The following is a 19,256-nucleotide window of genomic DNA, read 5'->3' as shown; positions in this document are numbered from 1 at the left end:
TGATTAGTTGTTATAACTTATAAGGCTGCTTTTATTACTTTTAATTTCTGTAAATATTGTTTACAGCATATTATGCTTATGATAATTAGCTATCACTCTGGTTCGATGCATATTGAAAATGAAATTTTAACAGTAATTTCCAGTAACTTATTTATTCAAGCAGTAAAACAAATTCAACAAGTCATGAGCAAAACTCCATATCTGTGATACTAAGTTTATTATTTTAAATCATCAGTCCCAAGAAAAAACAAGAGGGCAAAGATGGCCCTAAGTCGCTCACCTGAGAAACACACCATAATACACCATAACACTGTAAACATGTTTGACCTACCGATTTCATGGAAAATATATTCTGACCAATTGTCATTAAAATTGGAGCAAAAGTCTTGAGTACAAATAAGTATTTTCTTTGATTTGACCTAGTGACCTAGTTTTTTATCCCAGATGACCCATATTCGAACTTGACCTAGATTTTATCAAGGCAACCATTCTAACAAAATTTCATGAAGATCAACTGAAAAATATAGCCTCTATCGCATACACAAGGTTTTTCTTTAGATTTGACCTAGTGACCTACTTTTTGACCCCAGATGACCCATTTTCAAACTCGGCCGAGATTTCATTAAGATTATCATTTTGACTTAATTTCAGGAAGATCAATTGAAAACTACAGCCTCTATCGCATACACAAGCTTTTCTTTTGATTTGACCTAGTGACCTACTTTTTGATCCCAGATGACCTATATTCCAACTTGACCTAGCTTTCATCAAGGCAATCATTCTGACCAAAATTCAAGAAGATTAATTGAAAAATACATGTACAGCCTCTATCGCATACACAAGGTTTTTCTTTGCTTTGACCTAGTGACAGGTCTGGTTTTTGACCTCAGATGACCCATTTTCGAACTCGGCCTAGATTTCATCAAGGTTATCATTGTGACCAGAATTCATGAAGATTTATGGAAAAATACAGCCTCTATCGCATACACAAGGTTTTTCTTTGATTTGACCTAGTGACCTAGTTTTTAACCGCAGATAACCCATATTCGAACTTGGCCTAGACTTCATCAAGATAATCATTCAGACAAAAATTCATGATGATCATTTGAAAAATACAGCCTCTATTGCATACACAAGAGTTTTCTTTGATTTGACCTAGTGACCTAGTTTTTGAACCCAGACGACCTGTTTTCGAACTCAGCCTAGATTTCATCAAGGTGATCATTCTGACAAAATTTCTTGAAGACCAGTTGAAAAATACAGCCTCTATCGCATACACAAGCTAAATGTTGACAAACAAATGACAGACAGACACCGGACATCGGGCTATCACAAAAACTCAACCTGAGTATTGCTCAGGTGAGCTGAGCTAAAAACAAGAAAAATAATAAAAGCGTACAAATTACTATTAATTATCTGTTGAATTTGTGGACGTATTTTTCCGGGGATTAAAGAAATAAAAATACTTCTGTTTCCTGTGACTAATCCATGTATTTAACACATAGAGAAAAATATGAAAACAAACTTTTGAAATAATCTCCCATTTTAAAGATAATTTAGTCTGCTCTTTGTAATACGATTCTCAGTATTCATATTGATTTCTGGACCTCTAGTCTGCCAAGTACAGGTTGTCTAGAGGTCTGGTAATTGACCTCTAGGAATACAGGCTGATTCAGACCATGGCTGATTTGGCCCAAATTTACTCAGCTCATTCGGCCCAAATAGTTCCTAACACTAATATAATGAGTGAAAATAACATTTATGAGCATTAAGTTTATTTTTTGATGAAAATAATTATCAAAATGCTTATTTATATGCAAAACTGATGCATTTTAGCTTGTCGAAACTTCTTACCTGCTTCTACGGTGTATGATTTATAACATAAATTTATCTCCTTACTTCAAGTTAAATCTCTATAAAGCATTGCCCACTTCATTCATTTTTAAGAGTATTGCCCAACCCGGGTTTTCCCCAGGTGGGTTACCCTGGATGGGTAGTTGCCAACCCTGAAGAATAGTGAAAAACCCGCAGGTGATTATTATTCTCGATTCCCGTTTTCTGGTATTAACCACCAATAAACACCCGTTCCCGGTTTTACGGTGAGGGGGATATCGGCCATTATGCTACATGGTGGTAGTGTTTTTTAGATTATCCTTTTTTCAAGTCTTAAACAAAGAAAATGAATAAAAAAAGTATTGCAGATTATCATTAAACATTGTTGTAATTAAGATGTAGCAAAAATATCATCAAAGTTTACTTTATTTTTGAAATTTAATCTTTTATTCTACATTGCCGCTTCCGTGGTGTGAAATTATTCGCATTTTTCAAGATAAACAGAATATTTTTGCAAAAACATTGTTGCTGAGGTCGTAGAATAGTATTTCCATTGTGAGAAAATAAGAACCTTTCTAAATCCTTATCTTCTGGCAAAAATAATCGCTAATATTGTACACGGTCTTTATATCGGTTAATCTCGCCAGCCCCCCTGACCCTATTTACGGAAATACTGGAAAACGGGATTTATCCTATAATGTCGATATGGTCAATGGCAGTTTTGTATTACAATTCATTGTACTGAAGTCATTCAACTGATATTTTTTCAACCGATTTTGGAAATGACATGAAATCGCATTTGGTCATTGTGTTACAAATAAATTGTCAGGTCTCATGTCAAGCTGATATGTGAAAAATATTAAATATAAAACTAAATTAAAGGGCAATAAACACGTTTAGAGTGGTAAGAGATTTGTATTAAAATTGTGTTTGTTTATGTAACAAATAGAACTAATAAAATATGGAATACTAGAGGAAATCACTTCCCTTTTTTGTCTTCTCTTGATTTCCTTACCGGAAAAGTAAAGAAGTTGGGTGAAATTATAAAAGTCAAATAAATTCAGCACGATGTGTAACACAAAACTGGAATAAGCAAAGAAGTAGAAAATACTTTATTTATACTTAATTTTCATAGCTCTTTGGAATAACCACCTGCGGGCTCTTCATAATTCATACGGGACAGCTGTATGAATAGACACCTGCGGGTTTTTCACTATTCCTACGGGAGAGCCATAAGAATAGCCTGCAAGGCTATTCCTAAGGGACCATAAGGATAGCCACTTCTTTTATTTTTTTTAAAATTGTTAAATAAATTCAATCTGAAAAGACACTTGTGTAATATTCTCTATAACTGTATCCATCCTAGAACTAGAACTGTGTAAAAGAACAGGAATATTGGATACATCTGCCTGACCTGTAAACAAAAATGAAGTGTCTGGGGGTATGGATCCGTACCTCTAGAATCTGATTCTAGAGGTACGGATCCATACCTCTAGACAAGCCTTTAAGGGGTTTTCTAGGGGTACAGACCTCCGATTTTCTAGAGATTAAGGGTCATTTACATAAATTTCAAATTTTGTTGAAAATGAAAAAACAAGTAAGACTTCATCAGAATTCACCTTAAACTTAAACCCAGAGCTCCAGATAAGCTTTTGGTGCAAATGGGTATTTACCCATCACTTTTCGTCTGAATTGGGTATTCGAAATTTGAATTGGGTAAAAATAATATGATCATTACCCAGCCTTTTCAGAAGTAACTGGGTATTTACTAAAACCAATTGGGTATTTTACCAATCTCGCACTAACAATTGAGCAGAGCTCCAGATAAGCTTTTGGTGCAAATGGGTATTTACCCATCACTTTTCGTCTGAATTGGGTATTCGAAATTTGAATTGGGTAAAAATAATATAATTACCCAGCCTTTTCAGAAGTAATTGGGTATTTGCTAAAACCAATTGGGTATTTTACCAATCTCGCACTAACAATTGAGTATTTTTTGCTTACAGTATACATGGTATATAATATATCATTGAACAGGATTGACTAAGTAGCTAAGTACTTTAATGGCGCCCTTCAATGTTTAATACAAAAATGTATTTAAAATTGTAATGAATGTTCCATACTGTTGTTTTCTTTTTCAGTTCATCCACAATATCCGAACGATGTGGTCACCACAATGTGCATTCTCCCAAAAGATATCATCCAGTATTGGTGACACTACATCGTCACAAACAGGTAACTGTCATTGTTGAACAGCAAAATATCCCACTAATTGGTTTGTGCTGCAACAATGTTTATTCTTCAACTCTTTTACATTTTATCGGCGTAAAATTGTTTGCAAAGTATCCAAAAAACACCGATCAGCCGACTGAATCAGTGCTTTTTTTCAGTTTTGGGGGAAGGGGGTTGGTGCCCTTTGGAGGGGGAAAAATTCGACGTAAAACTAAGAAAAGGGGAATTTTCATTTGTGTTGAAATAAACTATAGTTTCAAGTTTATTGATAAATTCAGGGCCCATAAGAGCATCTGACATGACATTTGACCTGTCACAATAAAAACAAACTGTAAACAAGAGGGCCATGATGGCCCTATATCGCTCACCTGTTATCATTGCACTTGAGGACAAGAAGGTCCTCAGAAAAAATATCTAAGTCCAAAGGACAGGAACAACAAAGTAAGAAATTTAACCAAACAGAAAAACAAAATTCTTACAAGGTACAGATATGTCAAAATACACCTAAAAATTACCATCCATGTTGTACCACAGAAAAGTGGTCTCGGGTTTTCCCTACGGCCAATAATAAAAAAGTTACTAAAAATAAGCTATTTATAGTAACGTAAAAGGGAAGTAATCAAAAAGAAAATTATTGTAAGTGAACAAAAGAAGGATCTGCCAAATAAATCTGTTGACATAAATGAAATTTCAGATCAGTATCTTCATTAGTTAGGGAAATATACCCATTTTAATTTGAAATAAAGGGAGGTAATTTGACATAAAATCAGTCCATAGTTATCTACCCTGATTGGCTCAGTCCAACTAATGACAATAATGAAATTTCAAATAAGTCCTATAAGTACTTACTGATATAAATCCATTTTGACTACAATCAGGGGAGGTAATCAGATATAAAATAACTCTGGAAACTACGACTGGATCTGATTTGTCATGGAATCCAGGACTTATTGTTGTTGAAGATATTTTGGAAGTCTGTATCAAATAAAACCATAAATGAAGTCTCTATATGGCTGCAAAAGCCAAAATAGCCAATTTTGGACCTTTAAGGGGCCATAACTCTGGAACCCATGAAGGAATCTGGCCAGTTCAAGAAAGGAACCAAGATCTTGTGGTGATACAAGTTGTGTGCAAGTTTGGTTAAAATCAAATCATAAATGAAGTTGCTATTGTGCAGACAAGGTCAAAATAGCTAATTTTGGTCCTTTCAGGGGCCATAACTCTGGAACCCAATTGGGGATCTGGCCGGTTCAACAAAGGAACTGAGATCTTATGGCAACACAAGTTTTGTGCAAGTTTGATTAAATTTAAATCATAAATGAAGCTGCTATTGTGCGGAAAAGGTCAAAATAGCTTATTCTGGCCCTTTCAGGGGCCATAATAGTCTGTGTTCAGACCTTATGTTTTGTTCACAGGAGATAACTCCTGAGGCAATACAAATTTTGTATCATTATGTCCCTTTTATTCTCAAAACATACGGTCTGTGCAAATCTGGTTTGAGCATCTCCTGAATTCTGGAGATCGACCTTTATCTAAGGTCAAGCTATTACAGCTGAAAATGATCATGTTACATGACCTGGTGGTTCTGGGATATTTATTGCCATTCACACATGTTTATAAACGACCCATTAACCTGTAGATTACAGGGAGCACTTTGGTAAAAATTATTGAACTAGAAAGAATACTTAATGAATAATTGATATTATATATAGTGGATTAATGCTGTTGTTTAACTTTTTATATATTATGTATTCTGTGTTTAAATCTGAATGATTTTTTTAAAAAAAGATGTTGCACAGATGAAAATGCTTCTATATAATAATTTATGTCTTAATTGCTAAAATAAGGAAATGCTGATTGTAATCTACAGTAGATAAGAATACCCGGCAATAGGAATTTTAAGAACAGAACTAACACCTTCCTACAAAACAGAAATCATGTATAATGTGGGAAGAAGTGAAACTGCTCCCAAGGGACAAAAAGAAACTGACAACAGTTGGCAACCAAAACAACGATTTAGGTGTTTTATGAAACAACTGAAAAATATATCTGCCTATCACTGATCTGTTTCAATTCATTATTCTATAATAAATTTCTTTATTTTGAAATAAATAAGCGTGATCTGTAAATAGTTTGCTATGAATTTCTCTTTCTTGGTTTTCATTGGCTTATTATATACTAATAATACTGTATTATGTTTTGGTAAACATCCCTTTTAACAGTTAATGGTACTGTTCTAATTGAAAGATGGACAAGTTCATTGTAGAAATTTAGCAGTGTAAGGGTTAAAAGATTTGCTTTGATAGATAATGTAAAAATGTCTTATTAGTGCTTCAAAACAGTTCTATTAGCCTGAACATGCTTGGCATCCGCGTAAAATATGATAGTATATACTGCTGTGTCAAAAGTGTAAATGCGTCACAAACCACACAGAACTTTGCAAATGCATCGCTTTAAGGCTGTGTTTGTGGTGCTGTGCTTCCAAGAAATCTACCCTTACCTATTATCTTTTATAATTCATTGCTAAAACGTATTATAATATAAATGAACATGGCGTATCTGTCGTGTTATAACCAACAAACAAAATATCCAAAAATACACAAATCTAACAGAACATAAAAAAAGAGAAATAACAGAAAAATCTGAAGTCTAACTGGATTTAGAACGCATATCACGTCAAACTATGTATTTCAAGCCGTTTCATTTCATTTCAAACCACAGTTTGTGGTTACCATATCTTGCCATCCAAATTAATTGCCTTATTTTTTTGGTTCACTTAGAAAGATACTCATCTTTAAGATATGTAAGTGCTTTTTTGCATTGTTTTAAAGGAAAGAAAGTAATATTCAAATCACTGAACTTAGCGCAAATATCGGTTAAAAACCAATAATTACCGGTATGTTGTTAGTACCAGGTAGATAAATGGATTATAGCGGTGGAAGAACAATTCATCAGATAATAGTTTGTACTGTTTTTCAAGGAATTTGTTTAATTTTTCAAAGTTTCTTTTTAAGAGTTTTACTTCAGTTTAGACCACAACTACTGTATGTGCTTGTGAACATGTAGAAAATATTACAAGTCTTCTAATAAAACAATGCATTGGATAAGGGGTTTCACATTCTGAGTACATTTTCATAATTATGTTTTTATTGAAAAGGGGAAAATCTGGGTGAATTTGCCAATTTCACAATAGATACACTACTTATTTGGCAGATGTGAAATAAGTACATGCACTTGTTAAAGGACGTGTCTTAAAGAAGCTGCATAAATTTTTTGGGTATTTGATCTTTTCAAGGAAAAATAAGTTTGCTAATACCACTTGCATTTGGTCTCCATTAAATGTTCATTAACATTAAGTCACTGTTAAATTTTGATTGGAAGGTAGGTGCATTTTCTTTCGGGTGGTGATCAAATATTCATGCATTAAGGCTTTCATTGCCGGACAGTTACATAGCAGGGATCACTTTTGGCAGACACTATTATGAGATTAATTCCCATTTGCCTTGAATCAATGAGATTTTTGACAAAATGAATGGGATTTTTTCTTTTTATAATGGGATTTTACATCGGCAGACAGTTTTTATTACACTGAAAAACAAACATCTGTTTATTTGTAAGAACAATTATCTTGTAGATAAACAAAACATATCCTTTCAGAGACACCTTTTATAACTATAAAATTCAGTGCCAGGAATTGCTGAATAGGTTGATGAAAGTTGTAACCAAGTCTTGGGTCCACATGCATTTTTCCCCTAATGATTTTACTTCAAAGCTAATTTTGTCAAAGTTAAAGTTCAGTTATGTTTTAATCTTTCTGGACTTGATACACTTCCATTAGGTCAAAACAATTTTAAAGTCAAACTTATTTATGACCATACCCTGAACCATTTCGTTTGGAAATTCGGGCGTTCATCGTTTTTTATGAAGGGACTTCACCGGAGGTTTCTCCTCCATCTTGTTATTCTCATTGATATTCATCTGCGCGAATGAAGGCAGAAAGTTTGTCCTTCCAAATGCTTAAATTCAGTTTCAATGGTATTTTGAAACATCGCGAAAACAGATTATTTTTGTCTGGTAGTCATAATCATCGGACGCTCTATGGAGATAAAAGCGAAATTCAAGCGCCTAAGTGAACGTCATACGAAAATTAATTAACGGCAAGACCGCATTTCAACGAAAAGTTGCAATTTCGGCAAAAGATCTACGACCACGCGGATGCGATTTTTAAGCGCATTTGAGCAAAATTTATGCGATTTTCGCCAAAATAATGCGAGAATATCGCGAAATCGCGGCCAAAAGTGATCCCTGCATAGTGTGTGTGTTTTTGTTTAACATAAAAATTGACAGGAAAATGTGTCATTTGATAATTTTCCAGCCTTTCTGGTACTAGAGGAAGAATCCAGGCGCCCGTCAGGCACGTAGGAAGCATTTTTAGAGTGGGGGCGGGAGGGCGGCACAGATTTTGAAAGTCAGCCGACCCATAACAAACCCAGTTCCATGAAATGTTTAACAACGTTTTTTAAAAAAATATTTTGGTTGTTAAAACATCAAAAACAATTACAAAACTGCAGGGCACGGCTAAAATCGACTCGTTGTCAAAAGATTGCTAAGAGAATTAACTTAATTGGTCAAATTATTGAGAGGGGTGCGTCCCCTTCACCCCCCCCCCCCCACTGTTCTTACGGCCATACCCCTCCATGCATGGTACAAGAGGTAAACATCAGGTGCCCCTCCATGCATGGTACTAGAGAAAGACCTCAGGTGCCCCTCCATGCATAACACCAGAGGAAGACCCCAGGTGCCCCTCCATGCATGGTACCAGAGGAAGACCCCAGGTGCCTCTCCAGGCATGGTATTAAAGGAAGCCCAGGTGCCCCTCCATGCATGGTACTAAAGGAAGACTCCAGGTGCCCCACCATGCATGGTAATAAAGGAAGACCACAGGTGACCCTCCATACATGGTTCTAAAGGAAGATCCCAGGTACCCCTCCATGCATTGTTTCAAGCACAACCATCCAACTAGATGGCTTCCTCACCCGAGAGTTCTGTACCACAAGCAAGGTTTTCAACCCACAGGGGTGAGTTTAAACTCGAAACTCACTTTTCTAACTCGAAACTCACTCAAAATTCACTTTTTTAACTCAAAACTCACTGCTCAAAAAACAAAGAAATCCTCAAATTTATTCGAGCTATAGGTAGTTCGAACCAACTGAATCTCAAATATAATTAGGTAAGCTTTCTAGAGAAACATGATGTACTACATATCTTACTTAGCAATTGACTAAAGAAAGTATGGAGATGCTATAAATTACAGTTTTATGCTTATTCAAAAAAAAAAATCACATTAATTGTATACCGTATGAAGATAGAGGTTTTAAAAGGACCATAGGTCAAGAGTATAGCAGGCTGGGTTTGTGCAAATGAATTTGAATGTACCATAAACCTTTATACCATGCACTCAACGCTTTTTATCCATAAAACCTTTTTATATATACTACAAGACGGATATAACAGTCAAAACATGTTTTTACTGTGGTTTTTTGCCCCTAAAATGTAACTAAATCTGGGAGGTTAAGACGGTTACTAACTAGAAAATTTTAATACAATATTCAAAAACACATCATAAAATGCATATATAGTAGATCTATATTGCACATACTTTTTCAACTTAAACAAGAGTGCCAGAATGTCACAATATACGCCCGTCACAGCAAATTTCTTTACACTAGCACCTGTATTTGCAAATGGAATTTTAATTTTCTAGTTGTTTACAATGTTTTTTCTTTAGAAATTATTGTAATTCTTTTATTTTACTAAGTCCACAAAAAAAATCCTTACCAGGTAGAGATACCTTAAAATACACCCAAAATTTGAAAGTAACATCAATGTTGTACCACAGAAAAGTGGTCTTGGTTTTTCAGTAGGGTCAATTATAAAAAAGTTACAATGTAAGTTATTTATAGACACAACTAAGGGAAGTTAATCTTTAAAAGAGAGAAAAAAAAAAAAAAAAAAAAAAAATTACAAGTCCATACAAAAATCCTTACCAGGTAGAGATAGCTCAAAATACACCTCAGAATTGGATGTGACATGCATGTTGTACTACAGAAAAGTGGTCTCGATTTTTCCCTACGACTTGTAATGAAAAAGTTACAATATAAGCTATTTATAGTAACAGCAAAAGGAAGTAATTCAAAAGAAGGGACCAGTGCATGACACACCGTCTCATGATGGTGTACAATTGTGCCAAGTAACATCAAAATCCCTCCATGCATGAAGAAGAAATGCTCCGGACAAAGTTTTCATTCTTGTATCCTTGACCTCTAAGTGTGACCTTGACCTTACCCCTAGGGACCTGGTTCTTGCGCATGACACTCCGTCTCATGATGGTGAACAATTTTGCCAAGCTACATCAAAGTCCTTTCATGCATGAAGAAGATATGCTCCGGACAAAGTTTTCATTCTTGTATCCTTTGACCTCTAAGTGTGACATTGACCTTAGACCTAGGGACCTGGTTCTTGCGCATGACACTCCCTCTCATTATGGTGAACAACTGTGCCAAGCTACATCAAAATCATTCCATGCATGAAGAAGATATGCTCCGGACAAAGTCATTCTTGAATTTTTCATTCTTGTATCCTTTGACCTCTAAGTGTGACCTTGACCTTAGACCTAGGGACCTGGTTTTTGCGCATGACACTCCGTCTCATGATGATGAACAATTGTGCCAACTTTCATCAAAATCCCTCCATGCATGAAGAAGATATGCTCCGGACAAAGTCATTCTTGAATTTGACCTTTGACCTCTAAGTGTGACCTTGACCTTAGACCTAGGGACCTGGTTCTTGCGCATGACACTCCGTCTCATGATGGTGAACAACTGTGCCAAGTTTCATCAAAATCCCTCCATGCATGTAGAAGATATGCTCCGGACAAGGTCTGTGGACGCCGCCCGCCCATCCGCCCGCCAGGGGCGTTCCCATAATACGTCCCGTTTTTCAAACGGGCGTATAAAAATAAAGGAAAACGAACATCATTAATTACGTTGTAAAACTTCTAATCCCTTCTCTATAGCTGAATCCATTGTTAAAATATTCATTCTGCCTATGACTTCTTTTCTTATTATGCACTGTGCTATTAGATAAGACTTACTGGTATCAAAAGTATAAATAGCATATACATATTTATTTAATCTAACCAATAAGAAGACTATTATAATAATTAATATGATTTCATTTAGGAATTATTGTTTTTATGATTGAAGACAAAGGGCAATTCTGACCTTTTTAATTTTTTGGTGTATAATCAAAAGCAGCCTGATTAAAATGAAAGACAAAATTTAACCTCAGCTCATGTGCTCACCACCTGTTAACTAAATGCTGATTAAGATCTCTATCCATAGGAGAAATTTATTGCAGTGTGCCATACTGTGTGATCAGTCAGCTAACGGTTTATCATGAGATATCGGTCAAAAGCTCTGACCAGAGTTTACCAGACTAGATAATCAGAGCCAAGACTGATGAAGTCAAAATATATAAAAGAATTATTTTTTTCTAAAAAAAAAAGATTATCTAGTCGGTAGCCAGACTAGGGCCATAACTCTGGAACCCATAACGGAATCTAGCCAGTTCAAGAAAGAAACCAAGATCTTACAGCGATACAAGTTGTGTGCAAGTTTGATTAAATTTAAATCATAAATGAAGCTGCTATTGTGCAGACAAGGTCAAAATAGCTAATTCTGGCCCTTTCAGGGGCCATAACTCTGGAACCCATAATGGAATCTGGCCAGTTCAAGAAAGGAACCAAGATCTTATGGTGATACAAATTGTGTGCCAGTTTGGTAAAAATCAAATCATAAATAAAGCTGCTATTGTGCAGACAAGGTCAAAATAGCTGATTTTGGCCCTTTCAGGGGCCATAACTCTGGAACCTATAATGGGATCTGGCCAGTTTAAGAAAGGAACCGAGATCTTATGGTGATACAAGTTGTGTGCAGGTTTGGTATAAATAAAATCATAAATGAAACCACTATCGTGCAGACAAGAAATTGTTGACGGACGGACGCACGGACGAAGGGTGATCACAAAAGCTCACCTTGTCACTATGTGACAGGTGAGCTAAAAACAATGTATGCGTTGGACTAGTCCCTTCCCAAAGCATAAAATCAAACCCTGACTGACTAGAAGATGGAAAACTCAACACTACCCGGCCAAACAAATAGAATGCAAATCATTTACAGACTAACATTCAACAGCGCTGTTGTGCAGAATAATAAAGCGCTTCGATGATTCTGATTTATCAAGGGAAGTTACGCCAACCGGTGTCGATGTAAACAAAACGCTAGATACCGCGGTGAACTGTTTTCTATATGAAAATAAATAAAATAAACTAGTGAATTATGATTTAATTGATTGGATTTTTTTTTTATTTTCGGAGGGGAATTTTAGGCATCGGAAAGGGGAAAAAATATATACTATTTTGAAGGGGGGAATGGGGCCGAATTTCGCCGAATATTTTGGTGAAAAAAATGTTGTGAATGGTCCTGTGATTTTTCCGATAAACTGCAACCTGTTCTGCGGTAACGTGTAACCAGTCAGTCAAATCTAGCGTTAAAGTCTCGTACCCGATCTAGTAATAAGGAAAATGCGATACGCAAGCTATTTTTTATGAATTGGGTATTAGGAATTTAACTTGCGTTTCATTACGCACACTGTATGAATTCAATTGGGTTTTCTGTAATTTTAATTGCGTAAATACGCAAATATGCAGCTTATCTGGAGCTCTGCTTAAACCTAAATGGTTTACAGAAAACACCGTTCACCCGATTTGTTAAATTTTCTTTCGAAACGTAAATAACCGAGGAACACAATCATGAGGATTCGAACTGGCAGAAAAAATATAAAGATTAAACAAAATAATGTTAATGTTAAATATGTTGGGGGAAAAAACTATTTTTAATGATAATTAACCCTTAGGGTATTTATGTTTTCCACACATTTGGTAGCCGTAACGATATACAAGGGACGTTTTCACAAACAGTTTTCTTTACTTAATGTCGGTTAACTGATTATTAAAAAATCAGTTCCGTGCCGATTATCATTATATCTTGTTAAATAACAAAATAAATAGGTGCATATTATTATGCTTAATTTATTTTTTTCTGCTGAATTTCAAACAGAATTCATTTAAGGGTTACATGTAGTCCTGGCTTCAAAAACTCTAAATGCCGCTTTTTTATATTTGTTTTTTTCATAGTTGCGGCTTTAGAGATTTGGACCAGGCCTACTATGAAACCATACCAAAATAAAAAGTTGTCCAATTTTTTGTCGCAAACGTAGTCAACTGAAATTTTGAACGAAGACGTATGGGTATCTTGATAAAGTAATCACTTTTACATCAGTTAACACCATTTATCAAATTCTGCAAGCAAATCTTACAATAAAATCGCCGATGTTTACAAGTCACTGTTAGATCAGCATCATTTCGGTAGCCATTGTTGAATAGCTACAATGAGATTCTCGCATGACATAACCGCGTGAGCCGCTAAAAATATACATGTAGAGCACCTTGTAAACAAAAGAAATGATTTATACATACAAGTTTTCTTAAGGATTTATCTATGAAAGTAATAATTCAAATCAATTTCGATAAAAAGTAACCATTTTCCCAAGTTTTTTTGCCACCGGGATACTGATGCAACTTCAAACGCGAAGCGGCACATATAAGCGCTTCTTAGCGGTTCGCGCGGGTGAAAGGTCAGTCTCGTATTTCAAAGGAGCAAGATGGCGACGTAGAGTAAACGTTTCAGACCAGTTCGAAATTGTCAGGTAGTTTTGCCATCAATTATGGGTTTTAATGCGTAAAATTTGGCACAATGGTAGATTTTGACTATATATTAACTGATCACAAAGTGCTGCTGCCGATTTCTTTTAAAATCTACAAACGCGAGCGTGTCAGATTTCTGGCACGACTATTGGTATCATTTCCCTAGGGAGTACACTTCAGCGCTCCCGTCCAAATCCAGTATATAAACCGAGAGCGCTGAAGATCTTAAGCTAGGTTACATGCACTCATTTATATGTTCGTTATCAACAGTTTATTTTACAACAAACTAATCGGCACGGAACAGTGTATTCATTTGGAGTTCCTCGGTTATTTTGGTTTTGAAAGAGAAGGTAAACAATCGGGTGAACGCTGGTATCTGTAAACCATTTAGATCCAAGTTTTAAGTGAACACTGGTTAAGTCTTTTTATTTCATTTTCAACAAATTTTAAGATGTATATAACCCTTAGAAAAAGGAGGTCCGTACTCCTAGAAAACCCCTCAAAGGATTGTCTAGAGGTAGGGATCCGTACCTCTAGAATCAGATTCTAGAGGTACGGATCCGTACCCCTAGACACTTCAAAAAACAAAAAATATCCATAAAAGAAACAACCACAAAATGAGATTATGACAACAAACAGTTGAACATGTAAAGAAAAAATGTCTTTTTTAAGAATAGCTTCACTTTATGTAAATACCAGTTTCGTTAGGATCGAACATTATTACAGAACATTATAAACCTGTAAAAGACAAAAAATTGGACAAGTTTGAACTTACTTTCGGTTGTGACCTTTCGCCGGAAGTTGGATATCGCTTTTCCCCATGCCGTACGGTCCGGATTTTGTACAGAACTGCGACCCCATTTTGTCAAAAACATGATTTTTACTTTATTTTAAACTTTTATGATAACAGTTACTAGCTAGTTCATTTATTTAATTATTAAATCATTCATTTAATAACTGACAGTCCAATGATGAGTTCCAGGTGTTACCACGATGTTCTAATCTTAGTCACATTCTGCATTTCATGAAGTACATCTACGGGGATACTCCCAACAATCAATTTCTGATCATAACTGGGAGGTCGGGGCAGTTGTTAAAAACATGTTGCTATGTTACATGATACATGATATACATGTGTTAAGAGAGTAAGAGCAGTAATATGTACAGCTTAATTAATCGCAACCTGTGAGAAAATTTATTACAATGGCACTGTTGCTATATTTCTAAAGTCAAACTATGATATTAAGACATATCACACGTTGAAAATTCAAAATAATGTCTAAAAATTAGCGTGAAATGTCCGGTTTACTTTAATCATAGTCAAATATCTTATTAGTAAAAATAAGCACACGGACATCAATTTGTTACCTTGTTACCTTCATCTGTTACGGAGCGCTATTTTCATAATGACACTGATAAGTTCTAAGAAAACCCTCAGAGTTAGAGTCAGAGATAATAGATGTTTCTTTCTTTTTTTCAGAAAGTGCAATTTGGGTGGATTTAATGGCAGAGGTATCTATTTCAAGGCAGTGGCTACGATTACGGTAACGTAATCCTAGCCTCCTATTCTACGATAACGTAAGTTCTGTATTCCTAGACAACCCTATGGTGATAGGCTTTATAAGATTACTGAAGTATTTATGAAAGGCATCAATTTCAAATATATTTTAGGACATGCATGAATGATGTTGTAAACTTACTAATTTCACTTAAAATAGCGATTTTTCATGCCTGCCGTATCATTTCTTGTTATCGATCCAGTAAAGGACACTATCGACTGATGCCTGTGAAAACTTTATTAACGATTATGAAAATGCACTATGAAAGGCCTACATGGATCCGGCTACTTGTATATTTCGAAATATGCGTAGAATGAGTAAATATATTCAAGAGTTTTTTCTCGTGTACTAAAATGTTAATGTATTTATGTTTTTCAAAGTTAAAAAATGGCTACCCCAGTATATCAGATGCTCTATTCAGAAATAATATTTCAGATAATCTGTGGAATTATAGGCCAGTAACCTAATACGAATATATATAGCCGGTCCATACATTTGCAAATATTTTAGTCTGAACATATACACAGGTCAAACAGGTAAACTCTTAGTTATCCTCACCCCCTTGTTACAAACACGTCATTCACCTGTCAGACCATGCTGCTGCTGCTGATAATGAGCACTGTCAATTTAAACCTAAAGTCGTATTATATATCAGTATATTACTAAAAATACATTCAATTTGTTTGACTATACAAATACCTGTAAAAGTAATGTATATTTGAGCCGTGTCATGGGAAAACCAACAGTGGCTTTGCGACCAGCATGAATCCAGACCAGCCTGCGCATCCGCGCAGTCTGGTCAGGATCCATGCTGTTCGCTTTCAAAGCCTATTACAATTAGAGAAACGGTTAGTGAACAGCATGGATCCTGACCAGACTGCGCAGATGCGCAGGCTGGTCTGGATCCATATGCTGGTCACAAAGCCACTATGTTGGTTTTCCCATGGCACGGCTCATTTTATACTTGTTTGCTTCTTGAAAATTGTTTTCTTATTTGTCGCTTTAATTTGAGGGAAGTTGTTTAACTGACATTAATCAAATCTCCCTGAATCTGCTATGTATTTACTAAAACCTTTGATCAGTTCGTCTCTCATCGCATCTGTTGTTTGATCAATTTCGCCAACCAGTGTAGCCAGGCAAATTGTGCTGCATTCGATGATATGTCTGAACACCAAGTTTTGTACTGTTCCCGCTAATGTCTCTCTCTGTTGACTGTCCTTCGGACAACTGAAGTTAAAACGGTTAACTGCTTCTGGCCCCTTCCCTCCCAACACCCCACCCCCGTTTTTGCTGTATTTTGCATGCAAATAAAAAGTATTTGCTTGTTTTTTGAAGCAATCCGTCAACAATATTTTCCGTTATATACAGTCTCTTTCATCGTGGGCCTACTTTGCTATGCATTGCTTTATAGCTGTGTTTGGGGAGCTCTGTGTTTCCGGGAAATCTACCCTTACCTTTTATCTTATATACAAACCGTATATGATGTCGCTCAAAGGATATTTGCATCAAATAGGGACAAGCTGACAACTGCAAAATTGAAATCGTCATTTTTTTGTTGTTGTTGTTTCTTAAGTCTAAAAATGAGGCTTCTAAAACTGCGGAAGTAGCCTTGTCAAGCTGTAACTCTATATAAATGTGTTTCACAGTGTTAAAGCAGTTTTGAATATTTTCATATTGTTTGAGATTTGGATTGTTATATAAAATCGATGTAAGTTTTATGAAGACTATCCGCGAAATTTGGCTGCATATGTGTCATCAGTGTGAAATACATGTAATAAGTTAATTCATAGTGTTATATGATTGTTGTTAAATGTTCGTTGATGTTATTTGAGCCGCACCATGAGAAAACCAACATAATGGCTTTGCGATCATCATGGATCAAGACCAGCCTGCGCATCCACGCAGGCTGGTCAGGATCCACGCTGTTTGCTTTTAAAGCCTACTGCAATTACAGAAACCGTAAGCAAACAGCATGGATCCTGACCAGACTGTGCGGATGCGCAGGCTGGTCTGGATCCATGCTGGTCGCAAAGCCACTATGTTGGTTTTCTCATGGCGCGGCTCATTTATCTACTGTACCACAAGATATGTATCAATATTCTTGTAAATTATTTACTTGTAGTATTGTAAAGTGTTTTCTCATTGTATATCTATACAGGATCTTAAAAAGATGGCTCAGACACGATCTCTATTCAGAAGATAAGATGGACTTCGTCGGGCCCTTAGTGGTGTTTCTCTTGTTGCTATGTCTTCTGCAAAGGCATTGAGTATATGCGTTTTAGGTTTATTAGAATTTTTTTTATATAAATATAGAAAAATGTTTTACATAACATGCCTTCTGTTGCCTTTTCAAATGTAAGTTTCGCCTGTCGGGGATAACTTTTATTTACATTGTCCTGTGATTTCGGAACATGGTGGTGGTAATTTAAGAGTGAAGTTATGTGCACCATAAACCGGTTTAAGCTCCCTAGTGTAGGTTTTGCCACTGACCGTTCCAAGGCGCAGTCCCACTGTGTTCATTTATTTATCATAAACAAGCTATCCTTGAATTAAATGAGGTAAAACTAGAATAATATTTAAAATGCCAGTGCCTAAATTAATTTGGATTGATTGGCGACCAAAGCCTTCTAGGCTGCATTTTTTTCAAAAATAAATTACATAATCTCCAACAAGTAAAGGAAAAAAAGCCGAAAACTATCCATTATGTGAAAGAACGGACCGATTGAGGCGCAATGCACCGAGATTGTCCATTATTTCATGTAACAGATAGTTTGAGAACTTAAATTAAACATTGCATCATGATATGCGCATTAATAGTTGCCCATGCTTGCCCGTGCTGAGTTTGCAGTTTTATATAGATCAAGTAATATAATAAAATGACCAGTACTTGTGAGAAGACCCTCTAAAATGTATGTTTATATTTTCCAATGAAAAAGACATGCACAGAAAAAGCTATTTTACCATAACATAGCCGTTGTCTCTGTTAGTATTAAGTTATGAAAATAAAATTTAATTCTGCTTTTGAAAATCTGTTTTGTGACAAGTGTGGTGGGGTGCAGGAAAAGACCTTACTTTTTGTTTCAAACTTCCACTAAGACAATCAATTTTCACCTAAAACTTGAATCTGAATGGTTATCAGAATATGAATCAGCGGTCACCGTATTGTTTTCCTTTTCTTCCCAAACGAAAACAAGCAAATTCGATGAATTGGTATCCCCCGCCGAAAGGGTTTGTGGTGAGGAATGGCAAAAAAATATATCCGGCAAAAAGTTAAGGATGTTAATAAGAAGCAAATAATTTCATTAGTCAAAATCAATTTAACAGAAAAGAAATGTTTAATTAAAGAGTACATAATAAATGTATGATACTTTGATCCTGACTAAAGAATTTATTTTGAATGGGATATGCTTACTGTAATAAGCTTAGCTTTTAAAATTAAATGCAGTTAATTGAAATATGAGCTTGAAGTTTAATTGGAACGGAATATTGTCTTTGAGTGGTTTGGCACCAGGTGTTGTTGTTTAACATGTACATTTGAACTTAAAAAAACAGATGTCCTTATGAGAACACTGGTAAGATATCTTGAACATGACTGAGGACAAGGCTTGTGCAGTCACAACTTAACATGTTGAAGGTTTGAACATTTAAAAAAAAAGGAATGGAAATATATATATGTATATATATTTATTTTTAAGGGTATGGGGCTGCGGGGGAACGGGAGAGGAAACAAAATTTCACAAGTTGATTATAAATATTGATGGAAAATTAAAAATGAAAAACAAAAGGGTGATGACCCTGGATCGCTC

General features: G+C 35.5%; 1 protein-coding gene across 1 annotated transcript in view; it reads right to left on the bottom strand.

Moving 5' to 3' along the window:
* LOC128548187 (uncharacterized) overlaps positions 1-14,706 on the bottom strand; it is a 41,877-nt gene extending 27,171 nt beyond the window's left edge. Inside the window, exon 1 of the mRNA XM_053522628.1 lies at positions 14,667-14,706. The gene's annotated coding sequence lies outside the window, so the exon portion shown is untranslated. The remainder of the gene's footprint in view (positions 1-14,666) is intronic.
* Between the last annotated feature and the right edge of the window lie 4,550 nt (positions 14,707-19,256).

Source organism: Mercenaria mercenaria, chromosome 14, assembly GCF_021730395.1.
Source record: "Mercenaria mercenaria strain notata chromosome 14, MADL_Memer_1, whole genome shotgun sequence".
Classification (NCBI taxonomy): Eukaryota; Metazoa; Mollusca; class Bivalvia; order Venerida; family Veneridae; genus Mercenaria; species Mercenaria mercenaria.
Note: the sequence above shows the minus strand (reverse complement) of the source record. Positions and strands in the feature narration are given on the sequence as shown.